Raw genomic sequence first — 14,937 nt, 5'->3', positions numbered from 1 at the left:
TATGACAATATATTTAATTAAATCATTCAAATACCTTTATTAATGCAATTGCAGACAGAAGTTGACAATCAGGAACATAGCACGCATGTTTCCGAGTAAGTTCTGCATCAAACAAAAAGTCTCAAGTTGTTTTGTTACACCCTCAGTCTACCCTGGTGATGTCACTACCTACGTCATTAGCTTTTTACTCCTGAGACCAAAACCCTGCCTACCAAGCTATATAAACAATGGCTTTTAGTGTTATCTAAAACTTAGCAGTAAACATCCACTCCCCAAAGTTGATTTATTGTGGAATGTTTGACTAGTCTTATCTCCTCCACTCCCCTGCAGAGCTTCTTCTTCACAGTCACACATTACTCAGAGGGGCCTCTTTTTAATGAGGCAGAGAGAGAGAATTAGAAAACAACTGTGGAACAATATTAAAATCTCATAATGTATATATATTGTTAATCTGTAGTCTAGGACCCTACTAATGTAAGGAGCTTCTATTAATACAACATAAGAATAATCAATTATTGTAATACATCAAACATCTTGGTACAACCCTTTTCATGACCCCTAGGTGAACCCGACAGTACCTACAAAGTAATTAGGCCTACCATGTAAATAAATGATTATATTGTAATTTTAAAGTAGGACCGTTTTTCATATTTACATTGTCAAATTCAATGCATGGAGTTTTGATGGATTTTTGCTAATAACTTTTTAATACTGTCCTTTGGTGATATGGTTGTCCATAGAGAAAAATGTATGTATTACCTTTGTCCATAAGCTGTCGCTGTACAACATGATTACATCATGTCCAATGTTCCCACATATTTTTTTAATCACTGAGCAAATTTCAGGTCTGCTGAGCGCAAACTTTAATGTTGCGAAAATTCTGTGCAACTTCCGGCGCGCGTTTACTGTGAACACTGTACCTGCTTTAAGTTATTTTTAACAGTGGTCAAGTAGGCTACTGTGGCTATTTGGTCATAATATAGGCCTAACATGCGCACAGCTTAGAGGGAACATTGATCATGTCTATTTTACACTGTTAGTTCTATTGAGTGCAATGAAAAAATACTCTGCTCCATTGTCATAGAAACTGTACCATCCTTAATAATTTTATGTCCTCATATTTTGTATAGTCAGTACCACCTGCTGTCTACAGAAAATAAAAGTAGTTTTTTGGAGTTTGTAACATTATTTCACCCTTCACCTGGTAAATGACCATGTAAATATTGTTTTTATTTTACATTTATTTGAACATAAGACATATTGAGACCTACGCCTCTTTTTCAAATGTGTCCTGCACAATACAACACAAATACGTACATTATACACAAAATATACATATACAGTATATCACAAAAGTGAGTACACCCCTCACATTTTTGTAAATATATGAGTATATCTTTTCATGTGACAACACTGAAGAAATGACACTTTGCTACAATGTAAAGTAGTGAGTGTACAGCTTGTATAACAGTGTAAATTTGCTGTCCCCTCCAAATAACTCAACACACAGGCATTAATGTCTAAACCGCTGGCAACAAAAGTGAGTACACCCCTAAGTGAAAATGTCCAAATTGGGCCCAATTAGCCATTTTCCCTCCCCAGTGTCATGTGACTCGTTAGTGTCTCAGGTGTGAATGGGGAGCAGGTGTGTTAAATTTGGTGTCATCGCTCTCACACTCCCTCATACTGACTGGTCACTGGAAGTTCAACATGGCACCTCATGGCAAAAGAACTCTCTGAGGATCTGAAAAAAAGAATTGTTGCTCTACATAAAGATGGCCTGGGCTATTAGAAGATTGCCAAGACCCTGAAACTGAGCTGCAGCACGGTGGCCAAGACCATACAGCGGTTTAACTGGACAGGTTCCACTCAGAACAGGCCTCGCCATGGTCGACCAAAGAAGTTGAGTGCACGTGCTCAGCGTCATATCCAAAGGTTGTCTTTGGGAAATAGACGTATGAGTGCTGCCCGCATTGCTGCAGAGGTTGAAGGGGTGGGGGGTCAGCCTGTCAGTGCTCAGACCATACGCCGTACACTGCATCAAATTGGTCTGCATGGCTGTCGTCCCAGAAGGAAGCCTCTTCTAAAGATGATGCACAAGAAAGCCCGCAAACAGTTTGCTGAAGACAAGCAGACTAAGGACATGGATTACTGGAACCATGTCCTGTGGTCTGATGAGACCAAGATCAACTTATTTGGTTCAGATGGTGTCAAGCGTGTGTGGTGGCAACCAGGTGAGGAGTACAAAGACAAGTGGGTCTTGCCTACAGTCAAGCATGGTGGTGGGAGTGTCATGGTCTGGGGCTGCATGAGTGCTGCCGGCACTGSGGAGCTACAGTTCATTGAGGGAACCATGAATGCCAACATGTACTGTGACATACTGAAGCAGAGCATGATCCCCTCCCTTCGGAGACTGGGCCACAGGGCAGTATTCCAACATGATAACCACCCCAAACACACCTCCAAGATGACCACTGCCTTGCTAAAGAAGCTGAGGGTACAGGTGATGGACTGGCCAAGCATGTCTCCAGACCTAAACCCTATTGAGCATCTGTGGGGCATCCTCAAACGGAAGGTGGAGGAGTGCAAGGTCTCTAACATCCACCAGCTCCGTGATGTCGTCATGGAGGAGTGGAAGAGGACTCCAGTGGCAACCTGTGAAGCTCTGGTGAACTCCATGCCCAAGAGGGTTAAGGCAGTGCTGGAAAATGATGGTGGCCACACAAAATATTGACACTTTGGCCCCAATTTTGACATTTTCACTTAGGGGTGTACTCACTTTTGTTGCCAGCGGTTTAGACATTAATGGCTGTGTGTTGAGTTATTTTGAGGGGACAGCAAATTTACACTGTTATACAAACTGTACACTCACTACTTTACATTGTAGCAAAGTGTCATTTCTTCAGTGTTGTCACATGAAAAGATATACTCAWATATTTACAAAAATGTGAGGGGTGTACTTACTTTTGTGATATACTGTATATACATTCATTAAAATACAAAAACACAGTCATGGGACGCACAAGTAAAACATCACAAATCATTCTGAAAAACGAATGATTACCCAATCAATACCGAACGGCACAAGAATATTAAGATGAAATGTATTTAGAATTTTGTTACAGCAATACGGTGCATTAAAACTAAAAGCATATTTACCTAGCTCGGTGGAGACCCTAGGAACATCAAGAGTTAACCAATCCTGTGAAGGGGTTAGGCAACTCAGGTGTCTATACTTCAAGAGCAAAATTAAATAGGATGGAAGTTTATGAAGTAGGGCCTTGTAAACAAAAATGGAGTAATGAAGAGATCTACAGGTCTTTAGGGAAGTCCAGCCAACCTTTTGATAAGCCTACAGGATGCAGTAGGAATATTTGTACAATGTTTGGGGTCCAAACTAGGATGCAATTCAATCCGATCACACTTGTAGATAATGCATTTTTTTAAAGGCAATGTTCCGGCTTTCACAAGGATTGCATTAACATTTAAAGGTCATGCTCGCTATAACGCGAATCACATTGAATCCCGGCAAAATACCCTTCTGATTTTGATGACAACAATAGGGCACTGGTGCTGTTACTTGTGCCACAAGAGGTTGCTGTTGCTGCAATTTCTGTGGGCTGGAGTGAAGATTACGTTTTAATGGCCACATTCCATTTCAATGCCTAGCCCCTTTTGYCTCCACAGATCTGATAGGGCTGGATATGTGAAAGCAATATGGAAGAATCCCCACTCTGCCGACTGCAGGTCTAGGAAGACCATCAACATATTGTTTACCCTTATCTAGTCCTTTCCGGTTTTTTATACTATACAGGTAGGGGCAAGGGACTGAAATGGGACTAGGCCCTCATATTAGTTTATTCATATGGTACGGGTACATCACTAACCTCTTACTGCAGTAATGGTGATTTCAAGACAACTGGGAACAAGGTCTAATCATGACATCAGCCATCTTCAGGTCCCGTGTGGCTCAGTTGGTAGAGCATGGCGCTTGCAACGCCAGGGTTGTGGGTTCATTCCCCACGGGGGGACCAGGATGAATAAGTATGAACTTTCCAATTTGTAAGTCGCTCTGGATAAGAGCGTCTGCTAAATGACTTAAATGTAAATGTAAGATGCCTGAGTTGGATGACCGTTCAAAAGAAATGTACCAGTCGGAGCTAGTTTTTTCAGAGTTTTCAGTTGTCTTGAATGCACTGAAGTTGGAAGTCTGAGATTTTCCAGTTCTGAGTTCCCAGTTCCCAGTTGTTTTGAACGAGGGATAAGCAGCGTGCTCCTCACGTCACCAGATAGTAGTACGGGAAGGTGATTGGATTTGAGACTGAGGCTGATATTGGTCACATTCCCCGGGCTCAAACGCTGCATATATCAACCAATGTCTGCGTGACACGTCATTGACTGTGCAGTCGGGCATCAGATAGTTGCTGTGTTCAAAACAACTGGGAACTCGGAACTAGGAACTCGGAAATCTCCAACTTCCGACTTCAGTGCGTTCAAAACAACTGGGAACTCAGAAAAAAAACAGCTCCGGCTGGGAAATTTGAATGGTCATGCAACTCAGAGTTCCAACTCGGGAACTCAGGCCTCTTTCTAGAGCTCTGACTTTCCGACCTGAAGATCACTGAAGTCATGATTTGACCTTGTATTTTTTTGAGTTCCCAGTTGGTTTGAAAAGCGGCATGCAATAACATATGGATCGTGTTCCCCTGCTCAGACCTTGCATGCATCAATCAATGGTTGCTTGCCACGTCATCGACTGTGTCATCGACAGTGTCATCGTCATCGAATGACAAATTGCTATAACATAATGGATGTGGTTAGCTGATACTGAAAATACCTATCCAGGTGTTGCAAGATATGGAATGCATCAGCAACGCCTGGGCAGAGGAACGTGCCCTTCATATGGTTTACTTGAAAAGGGAGTCTTTCTGCTATTTTATTACATTACCCCAAAATCATTCTGCTGTTTTATTTGGGTAATAAAGGTACAGTTTATGTATTTTGGGTAAATTTYTTTACTGCATGTAAGCTTGATTGAAGTGAACCCATATATTAATATACAGTGCAATCGGAAAGTATTCAGACCTGTTGACTTTTTACACATTTTGTTACGTTACGGCCTTGTTCTAAAATTGATTAAATTACTTTTTTCCCTCATTAATCTACACAGAATACTCCATAATGACAAACTGAAAACAGGTTTTTAGGAATGTTTGCAAATGTATAAAAGAAAAAAACAGAAATACCTTATTTAAATAAGTATTCAGACCCTTTGCTATGAGACGCGATTGAGCACAGGTGCATCCTGTTTCCATTGATCATCCTTGAGATTATTCTACAACTTGGAGTCCACCTGTGGTAAATTAAATTGATTGGACATGATTGGAAAGGCACACACCTGTCTACATAAGGTCACACAGTTGACACTGCATGTCAGAGCAGAAACCAAGCCACACGGTCGAAGGAATTGTCCGTAGAGCTCAGAGACAGGATTGTGTCGAGGCACAGATCTGGGGATGGGTACCAAAAACTTTCTGCAGCATTGAAGGTCCCCAAGAACACAGTGGCCTCCATCATTCTTAAATGGAAGAAGTTTGGAACCACCAAGACTCTTACTAGAGCTGGCTGCCCGGCCAAACTGAGCAATCGGGGAAGAAGGGCCTTGGTCAGGGAGGTGACCAAGAACCCGTTGGTCACTCTGACAGTGCTCCAGAGTTCCTCTGTGGACATGGGAGAACCTTCCAGAAGGACAATCATTTCTGCAGCACTCCACCAATCAGGCCTTTATGGTAGAGTGGCCAGACGGAAGCMACTCCTCAGTAAAAGGCACATGRCAGCCTGCTTGGAGTTTGCCAAAAGGCACCTAAAGACTCTCAGACCATGAGAAACAAGATTCTCTGGTCTAATGAAACCAAGATTGAACTCTTCGGCCTGAATGCCAAGCGTCACATCTGGAGGAAACCTTGCACCATCCCTACAGTGAAGCATGGTGGCAGCATCATGCTGTGGAGATGTTTTTCAGATGCAGGGACCGGGAGACTAGCCAGTATTGAGGGAAAGATGAACGGAGCAAAATACAGAAAGCTCCTTGATGAAAACCTGCCCAGAACGCTCAGGACCTCAGACTGGGGCGAAGGTTCACCTTCCAACAGGACAACGACCCTAAGCACACAGTCAAAACAACACAGGAGTGGCTTTGGGACAACTTTCTGAATGTCCTTGAGTGGCCCAGCCAGAGCCCGGACTTGAACCAGATCGAACATCTCTGGAGAGACCTGAAAATAGCTGTGCAGCGATGATCCTCAACCAACCTGACAGACATGAGAGGATCTGCAAAGAATGGGAAAAACTCCCCAAATACAGGTGTGCCAAGCTTGTAGTGTCATTCCCAAGAAGACTTGAGGCTGTAATCGCTGCCAAAGGTGCTTCAACAAAGTACTGAGTAAAAGTTTTGAATACTTATGGGATTTTTTCCATAAGTAAAAAATTCAAAACTGTTTTTGCTTTGTCATTATGGGGTATTGTGTGTAGATTGATGAGGGAAAAAACTATTGAATCAATTTTATGATTTCACACACCCCGGGTGAATTATAGGACACAAACCTTTCTGTGAATTACAAAGCAAAAAAGGTTTACCATAACTCCATCATTAAACTCCATCACTAGTATAATTATTTCATCCAAAACCTGCAATTCAGGTTTTAGCTGTGAATGTGTAACATTAATTAAAACTAAACACCATGAAACCCTTGATAAATACTTTACCCAATTTGACCTCCCCTCTGGTCAACATCCTGTCAAGTTCAAACAAAAGTCCTTCCAGCCAAGATTATAAAAAAGTGTTCCAAGTAGATGTTTGCAGTGCTAATTCCAAAAGAGTCAATGTAAAAATATATCCACAGAGAAAAGCACACAGGATATCAAAGTTATATGCTTAGTATTTTTATTTATTTAGAGCCAGCACATAAACACCCAAAGTTTCTACTAGCTATTTTTTAAGAGTGTGCAGCACACCTGTCAAGTCCAAACCTCACTAAACAAGTGATTTAAAAGGTGGTCATTTAAAGTGTAATAATTTGCCAAATGAAAGATGTGAAATATAATTGTTTTACATGTGAAAGATCTTGCAACACCCACTGTATATCTTGCTTTACTCTTCAAAAGGTTGGCAGATCTTAACATTCATTTTGTGTATAGGCAGATATCAAGAAAATGTGCAAATCTGATGGCCATGTTTATAGTGTTTTAAAAACAACAGCACCATTTAAAACCTAGAACCAAAACCTATAACCAACACTTAAACAACATTTTTACATAAATAGGAACTTTTTTCTAATATTGTAGACATAAAAAAAAAAAAAACTAATTTCGCTCATTTACAGTATGGTTCAGCACTGTCATAATTTAGGAATGTTTGATGCGGCTCTAAAATCCCAAATGTTCATTTTATTTCATGGGCTTTCAACACTATTTTTTCCCCCTCTGGGCAAAAACCTGACGAAATCTCAAATCAACATAMATTTTTGTGGATATTGAATTGAGTTGTCAACGAACTTGAAATTAACTAACCTTTGAAATTCTATTGTTGATTTGTGGTTGAAATCTGGTTGAAATTAGACAAACTGTGTACGTTGCCCACTTTCTGTGAATTCAACCAAAAAATCTGTTGATGTTCAATGTCAGTTTGATGGAAAACTTACTCAACATATTTTTACCTAGCAGACTGCGGGCTAGTCTCACATTACCATACTTCCCAAGTCTCGTTCATTAGGTGAGGAAGCCTGGAATCTAAGGTTACTTAACCAATCTGTATATTTCAGCATTCCGTCCAAATGCTGTGTGACCATTTAGTTTCACAGCAAACTACCCTAGGGCTGGAATTACAACAAACCTGCGCTGCAAGAAAGTGATGCCATTACTGCATCACATGAAAGTATATTTTACGGAACATTACATTTTTTTGTGCAGTGAAAGTCTCCCACAGTCCTAGGTTTGATTCTGCCCCAAGTTTCCAAGTAACATCTTAGATGAATAGTCATGCTGTCTTAAAAATTGTATATTGTTGCAAACACCTAAAATCAAGTGCTGGTAATTGCAGCAATTGAGGGGAACTGATTTTGAATTTGACTAGTCAACTTTGTAGGGGCTGATATATTTTAATAGATATTTATATATGACTGTGTACCACAGACACAGCACCTAGATGTTGACACTGTTTTGCTCTGCTGTCACAGAGGTGGTGGAGGTAGCTAGGTAAGTGCATGTATGTGTATGAGTCTGGTGCATTGGAGCTAACAAGAGAGATAAGCGACGAAAATATGTCGCACTTCAGAGAAAAATAAAAAAGATTGTGAACATCCTTACAGTCTATGCTCATGATTGTGTACAAGAGCCACTCGTCTAATAAAATGCACAGGAGGACACCATATAGCACCTGGATATGTGAAATGCGGCAAATCCTAAATGAATTTAAATCATTTTCTTTGTGTGAAAAAAAGTACACATTTTTTGTGGTTTTTATTTTCAAAGTGACCTTTCCCTTCAAAATGATGACSAAAAAATCCTACAACTTGCTCCGGCTAGAAAGTGAACACCTTTAAGCAAATATGGTGCCAGTTGATATTCAGTACAATCACTGAACTTACTGTGGCTAGTTGCCCGTGAAACTGAGACAGACAGAATATGTTCTGTGACGAGTGTTAAAGCATAATGCACCCAAATTACATATTGGTTTCCTTACACTGGCAGCAGTCTATGGACAAGGTATGACAGCAATTCATGCTTTGGTTTTGTTTGGAAACAGTGGCCAGGTAAACATTTTAATTAGGCTTAGATTCAAACAGATCAAGCGCAAGCGTTAACCGACGATAGCCGACACCCGCACAGCTGATGTTTTGGCGGTGTCAGAAGTGGAACTGCGTTGGAGSTGTYAAATCGTTGAGCAGCTGCTCTTGTGATCATTATAACAAAGCCACACCCGCCCCACTCGCATTAGAAGTTCAGAACGAGAAAGTTTAGGCAATATAGAAATTATGAAGCTCAAATTGAAAATAATTTATCAAAATAATAAGGATTTCTATCAACCTAATCGAGGTGTAGATTACAAGAAGCATCAATAGGCCTTCTAGGAAAGTACATTGTTGGACCTAAATGCAACATTAATAGGTTAAACAACTATTTTTTGTAACATATTCTATGAATGGGAATTCTTAACATACACTATATATATATAAAAGTATGTGGACACCCCTTCAAATTAGTGGATTCGGCTATTTCAGCCACACCCGTTGCTAACAGGTGTATAAAATCGAGCACACAGCCATTCAATCTCCATAGTCAAACATTGTCAGTAATGGCCTTACTGAAGAGCTCATTGACTTTCAACGTGGCACCGTCAATGAATGCCACCTTTCCAACAAGCCAGTTCGTCAAATTTCTGCCCTGCTAGAGCTGCCCCTGTCAAATGTAAGTGCTGTCATTGTGAAGTGGAAAGATTTAGGAGCAACAACGGCTCAGCCGTGAGGTGGTAGGCCACACAAGTTCACAGAACGGGATCACGAGTGCTGAAGCGGTAGTGAGTTGCAACACTCACTACCGAGTTCCAAACTACCTCTGGAAGCAACGTCAGCACAATAACTGTTCGTCGGGAGCTTCATAAAATTGGTTTCCATGGCTGAGTAGCCACACACAAGCCTAAGATCACCATGTGCAATGCCAAACATCAGCTGGAGTGGTGTAAAGCTCGCCGCCATTGGATTCTGGAGCAGTCTCTGTAGTGATTAATCACGCCTCCCCATCTGGCAGTCCGACGGACGAATCTGGGTTTGGTGGATGCCAGGAAACGCTACCTGTCCCAATGTATAGTGCCAACTGTAAAGTTTGGTGGAGGAGGAATAATGGTCTGGTGCTTTTTTTCATGGTTAGTAGTGTATGGGCTGTAAAAACAATCCTGCAATTCGTATGATATGTTACGAATTCCAATTCATACAATATGTTATGAATTTGTAAGTGCTTAAGATCCTGTAAAATGTATTTAAGCACTTAAAAATTGGTAATAAAAACATTTTGCAGAATTTAACATATCATACAAAGTGGATAACATAATACATGTACATAATTGTGCCCACCTTTCGTGGACCCGCTTACACTCGTGAACTCTACTTTCAAAACTACATACTGAAATGACACAAAACATTTATACAGCATCTTTAAGATCCTGTTCAATCTCTTTAACTAGCCGCTGCTAACCAAAAAACTATGGAAGTCAATGACAGGGACAAGATCTTCAAGTTCAAAATTAATTAATCAATTACTCACCCCATCCCTGGTCATAACAACACAAATACCATGTCATCCCAATAAAGCTATGTCAACCATCAGGAATGCCACTTCATGAGTTGCTTTTTATATAAATTGCATAGGTTGGAGATGTCAGCTTTATCCACCAACAAACCTGGTCTCAGAGCATTTCATATTTAGAATGACATGTTACGTTTTGTATGGTATATTTGTAGATGTCCATCATCCATTCCGTATGATATGTTACGAATAACAATTTGTATGATATGTTACGAATTGCAATTCGGACAATATATTATGAATTCCAATTTGTTGTGGCTAATGTTAGCCACCTATTTAACATTAGCTACCTAGCTAACGTTMGCTARGCTAGGGGTTAGGAGTTAGGTTAAACGGTAAACGGTTAAGGTTAGGAGTTAACATGTTAGCTAACCCTTCCCTAACCTTAGCCGTTTAATCTAAGTAGTTTAAAAGTAGCTAGAAAGTAGTTGCAAAATTGCTAATTAGCTAAAATTGTCAATGATGAGATTCGAACACTCAACCTTTGGGTTGTTAGACATTCGCACCCCAGCCAACCACGCTCCTTTCCTTTTTGCCTTAAGTAACCTTCGGCCTTATGTAACCCTACCAAACGTAACATACTGTTTCATACTAATTTGAGTGTCTCGGATTTACCGTTTACTATGTTACATCTAGTCTATAAGAGCAGGCTGCACCAACACACTTTCAAGCATTATCCAATCATTGGACACAGGACCCCACCTGTTCTTTATTGTAATTCGAGCAGCAATAGCTGCACAGTTGAAACAGTGGGGAATATGCCCCTAAAATGCATTCAAAGCACTGAATGCAAGCATAACTTTGGATCGGAGAATGAATAATCCATACGCGGTAGTGGGAGGTTTTATTGAAATGTATTTTACAAAGTTCGATATTGATGTCGTTATATAGGGTCACTCGATACAAGTTCATTACTTTGTACTGAAACATTGGCGAGGAGATTAAAACCTGTACCTTGTGTGTCCTCATAAACAAATAAACAAACATCACAGTAGAAGTGCAGTAGATGATGACCCGCACTGCAATGTCTGAAAGCAGAATTCCTCTGTCCCATTATAATCTTCATCATCACACTACCCAATATGCACATTTAGATACATACTGCCATGTCTTCTGYAGTTGTATAATGTTTGTGCCAATTATTCACAAGGGTGTTTTTATTAAGGCAGCTTACTTCAATGCAAGGGGAAAAACAACACAACAATGTAGTCAGTTGTAGGATGTTTAGTCTGTACAGTAAAATAAGTAGTTGATGTTAACAATATCATTTCCATATAATGTTTTCAATGGAGGAAGTGTTGCTTTCCTATTTTGTCTACTAAAACGTTATAGTTTAGTGACAGTGCACAAAAGTCCAGGTCTACAAATGGAGACGGTAAAGCAGAGGAGCACTAAACTTGTTTATTTATCACTGATGAAGGATTAGGGCACACTTCAGAAGAATGTTTGACCATAATAATGTAGTAGCTACATTATAGCTGGATTAACAAATGGTCCACTAACTATGAAAAAATTACTGTTGTAAGTGGATTCAGTGTAATTAACTGCATTTGATTTCCCAACTTACTCATGTAAATGAGCTCTCATGTAACAAGCCTATCATGTAACCTAACTCCTTTGTCCCTCTTACTACCTTCAACTCTACTGTTGAGTAAGTAAAGGTTCATTACAATTAACTTTTTATATGAATCCCACGGCGCCGTCAGTGAACTATTTGGTAATGCGTCACTAATGAGTTGTTGTCGGTCAATATTATACATTTCCCAGGAGGGTTGCCTTTAAATGTGCTTTAAAGTGCTACGTGGTTTAAATTGAACTTAATCCTGTTCTTACAACATGAAAATAATGTGGGAATCTGGATCCAGTCATCCTCTTTCTCCCATGACTTTCCTTTAGCAGATACTTTATAAGATTCGCTTGCCAGACGTACAGTATACAGTCGTAGCCAAACGTTTTGAGAATGACACAAATATTAATTTTCACAAAGTCTGCTGCCTCAGTTTGTATGATGGCAATTTGCATATACTCCAGAATGTTATGAAGAGTGATCAGATGATTTGCAATTAATTGCAAAGTCCCTCTTTGCCATTGAAATTAACTGAATCCCCAAAAACATTTCCACTGCATTTCAGCCTTGCCACAAAAGGACCAGCTGACATCATGTCAGTGATTCTCTTGTTAAATTTGACGAGGACAAGGCTGGAGATCAATCTGTCATGCTGATTGAGTTCAAATAACAGACTGGAAGCTTCAAAAGGAGGGTGGTGCTTGGAATCATTGTTCTTCCTCTCTCAATCATGGTTACCTGCAAGGAAACACGTGCCGTCATCATTGCTTTGCACAAAAAGGGCTTCACAGGCAAGGATATTGCTGCCAGTAAAATTGCACCTAAATCAACCATTTATCGGATCATCAAGAACTTCAAGGAGACGGTTCAATTGTTGTGAAAAGGCTTCAGGGGCCCAAGAAAGTCCAGCAAGCGCCAGGACCGCTCTCCTAAAGTTGATTCAGCTGCGGGATCGGGGCACCACCAGTACAGAGCTTGCTCAGGAATGGCAGCAGGCAGGTGTGAGTGCATCTGCACGCACAGTGAGGTGAAGACTTTTGGAGGATGGCCTGGTGTCAAGAAGGGCAGCAAAGAAGCCACTTCTCTCCAGGAAAAACATCAGGGACAGACTGATATTCTGAAAAAGGTACAGGGATTGGACTGCTGAGGACTGGGGTAAAATCATTTTCTCTGATGAATCCCCTTTCCGATTGTTTGGGGCATCCAGGAAAAATCTTGTCCGGAGAAGACAAGGTGAGCACTACCATCAGTCCTGTGTCATGCCAACAGTAAAGCACCCTGAGACCATTCATCTGTGGGGTTGCTTCTCAGCCAAGGGAGTGGGCTCACTCACAATTTTGCCTAAGAACACAGCCATGAATAAAGAATGGTACCAACACATTCTCCGAGAGCAACTTCTCCAACCATCCAAGGAACAGTTTGGTGACGAACAATGCCTTTTCCAGCATGATGGAATAAGGCAAAAGTGCCAACTAAGTGGCTCGGAGAACAAAACATCATATTTTGGGTCCATGGCCAGGAAACTCCCCAGACCTTAATCCCATTGAAAACTTGTGGTCAATCCTCAAGAGGCGGGCAAACAAAACCCACAAATTCTGACAAACTCAAGCATTGATTATGCAAGAATGGGCTGCCATCAGTCAGGATGTGGCCCAGAAGTTAATTGACAGGTGCCAGGGCGGATTGCAGAGGTCTTGAAAAAGAAGGGTCAACACTGCAAATATAGGACTCTTTGCATCAACTTCATGTAATTGTCAATAAAAGCCTTTGTCACTTATGAAATGCTTGTAATTATACTTCAGTATTCCATAGTAACATCTGACAAAAATATCTAAAGACACTGAAGCAGCAAACTTTGTGGAAATTAATATTTGTGTCATTCTCAAAACTTTTGGCCATGACTGTAGCTCTCTAATATGCCTTGGCCAAAAACATTGCTTACCCCAAAATGGAGTATAGTATAATTTCCCGGAACCTTTGTCAATCGGCTATAGTCAAACCACTCGAGGCACACATTCACTGAAAGAAATAACCCAATAATCATGAGGTCCAGGTTCCTCAAACATAGGTTAAAAATAATTAAAAATACCTTAGTTGTGCTTGATTGAGTTTGCCTGTTGCAAAAGTCCCAAAAGTGCAAACGGCACCCTCCTGGCACACCAGGCAGGCTAATGCAAAACCTCAAAGTATTTGAGAGATTTCAAATGGTATTTGAACCCAGATCTGGTTCTTACTGACTTCAAAGATTTTCAACAATCCAAAAGTATCACTTGTAGAKGTTCTCTAGTATAGGCTATTGTAAATTTATTTTCATTGCTAAATGTCTAACTTTGAACGTGGCATTGCATTCCCTTTTTTTTATTTTTATAATTTAAATAAAAGGACATACAGTATAATTCTCTCATGAACTTTGGCTAGTATAGCTTATAAGCCATGAAATAAATATCTTTAAACAAGTTACCAGCAGTTACACCTTAATGTTTTAGTTAGATAAGATGCCCACTAGACCTTCAGGGCTAATCATCCTAAACTATGTCGGTAACGTTTAAACACTGTGRATTTTCTGATGATTGTTGCTCCCCTCACAACATTTATCTGTAAGCAGTTAGAAACAACTTTTACAAACAACCCTCATTATCTATAACTTTCTAAATGTTGCATCCTGCCTTTGGTGAGCAAGACTATCAATAAATGAGTATAGACTAAGGAAGACTCCTGTCAATCAAATAGACTACCAAAAGGCCAGAAATGATTCCCGCACCATCTCTGATAGCAGACATCATGCTAAAGACACGTTAGGAAAACAAAACTAACTAACTACGGCCTCAGCAACTGGCTTGAATAGCAAGCTAGTTTTGTATGGAGGCTGCGAACAAAATCTATGCTTATATTGATTAATCTACATTATCCATTATTTAATCTTTCCCGTTGTCTCCACTCCGTCTCACTGTTACTAACTTCATAATAATCTAGGATTTCACAGATTCTTTTATCAAGTGTGCTCCTGATCA

The sequence above is a fragment of the Salvelinus sp. IW2-2015 genome, linkage group LG13 (assembly GCF_002910315.2).
Source record: "Salvelinus sp. IW2-2015 linkage group LG13, ASM291031v2, whole genome shotgun sequence".
NCBI classification, from domain to species: Eukaryota; Metazoa; Chordata; class Actinopteri; order Salmoniformes; family Salmonidae; genus Salvelinus; species Salvelinus sp. IW2-2015.
Note: the sequence above shows the minus strand (reverse complement) of the source record.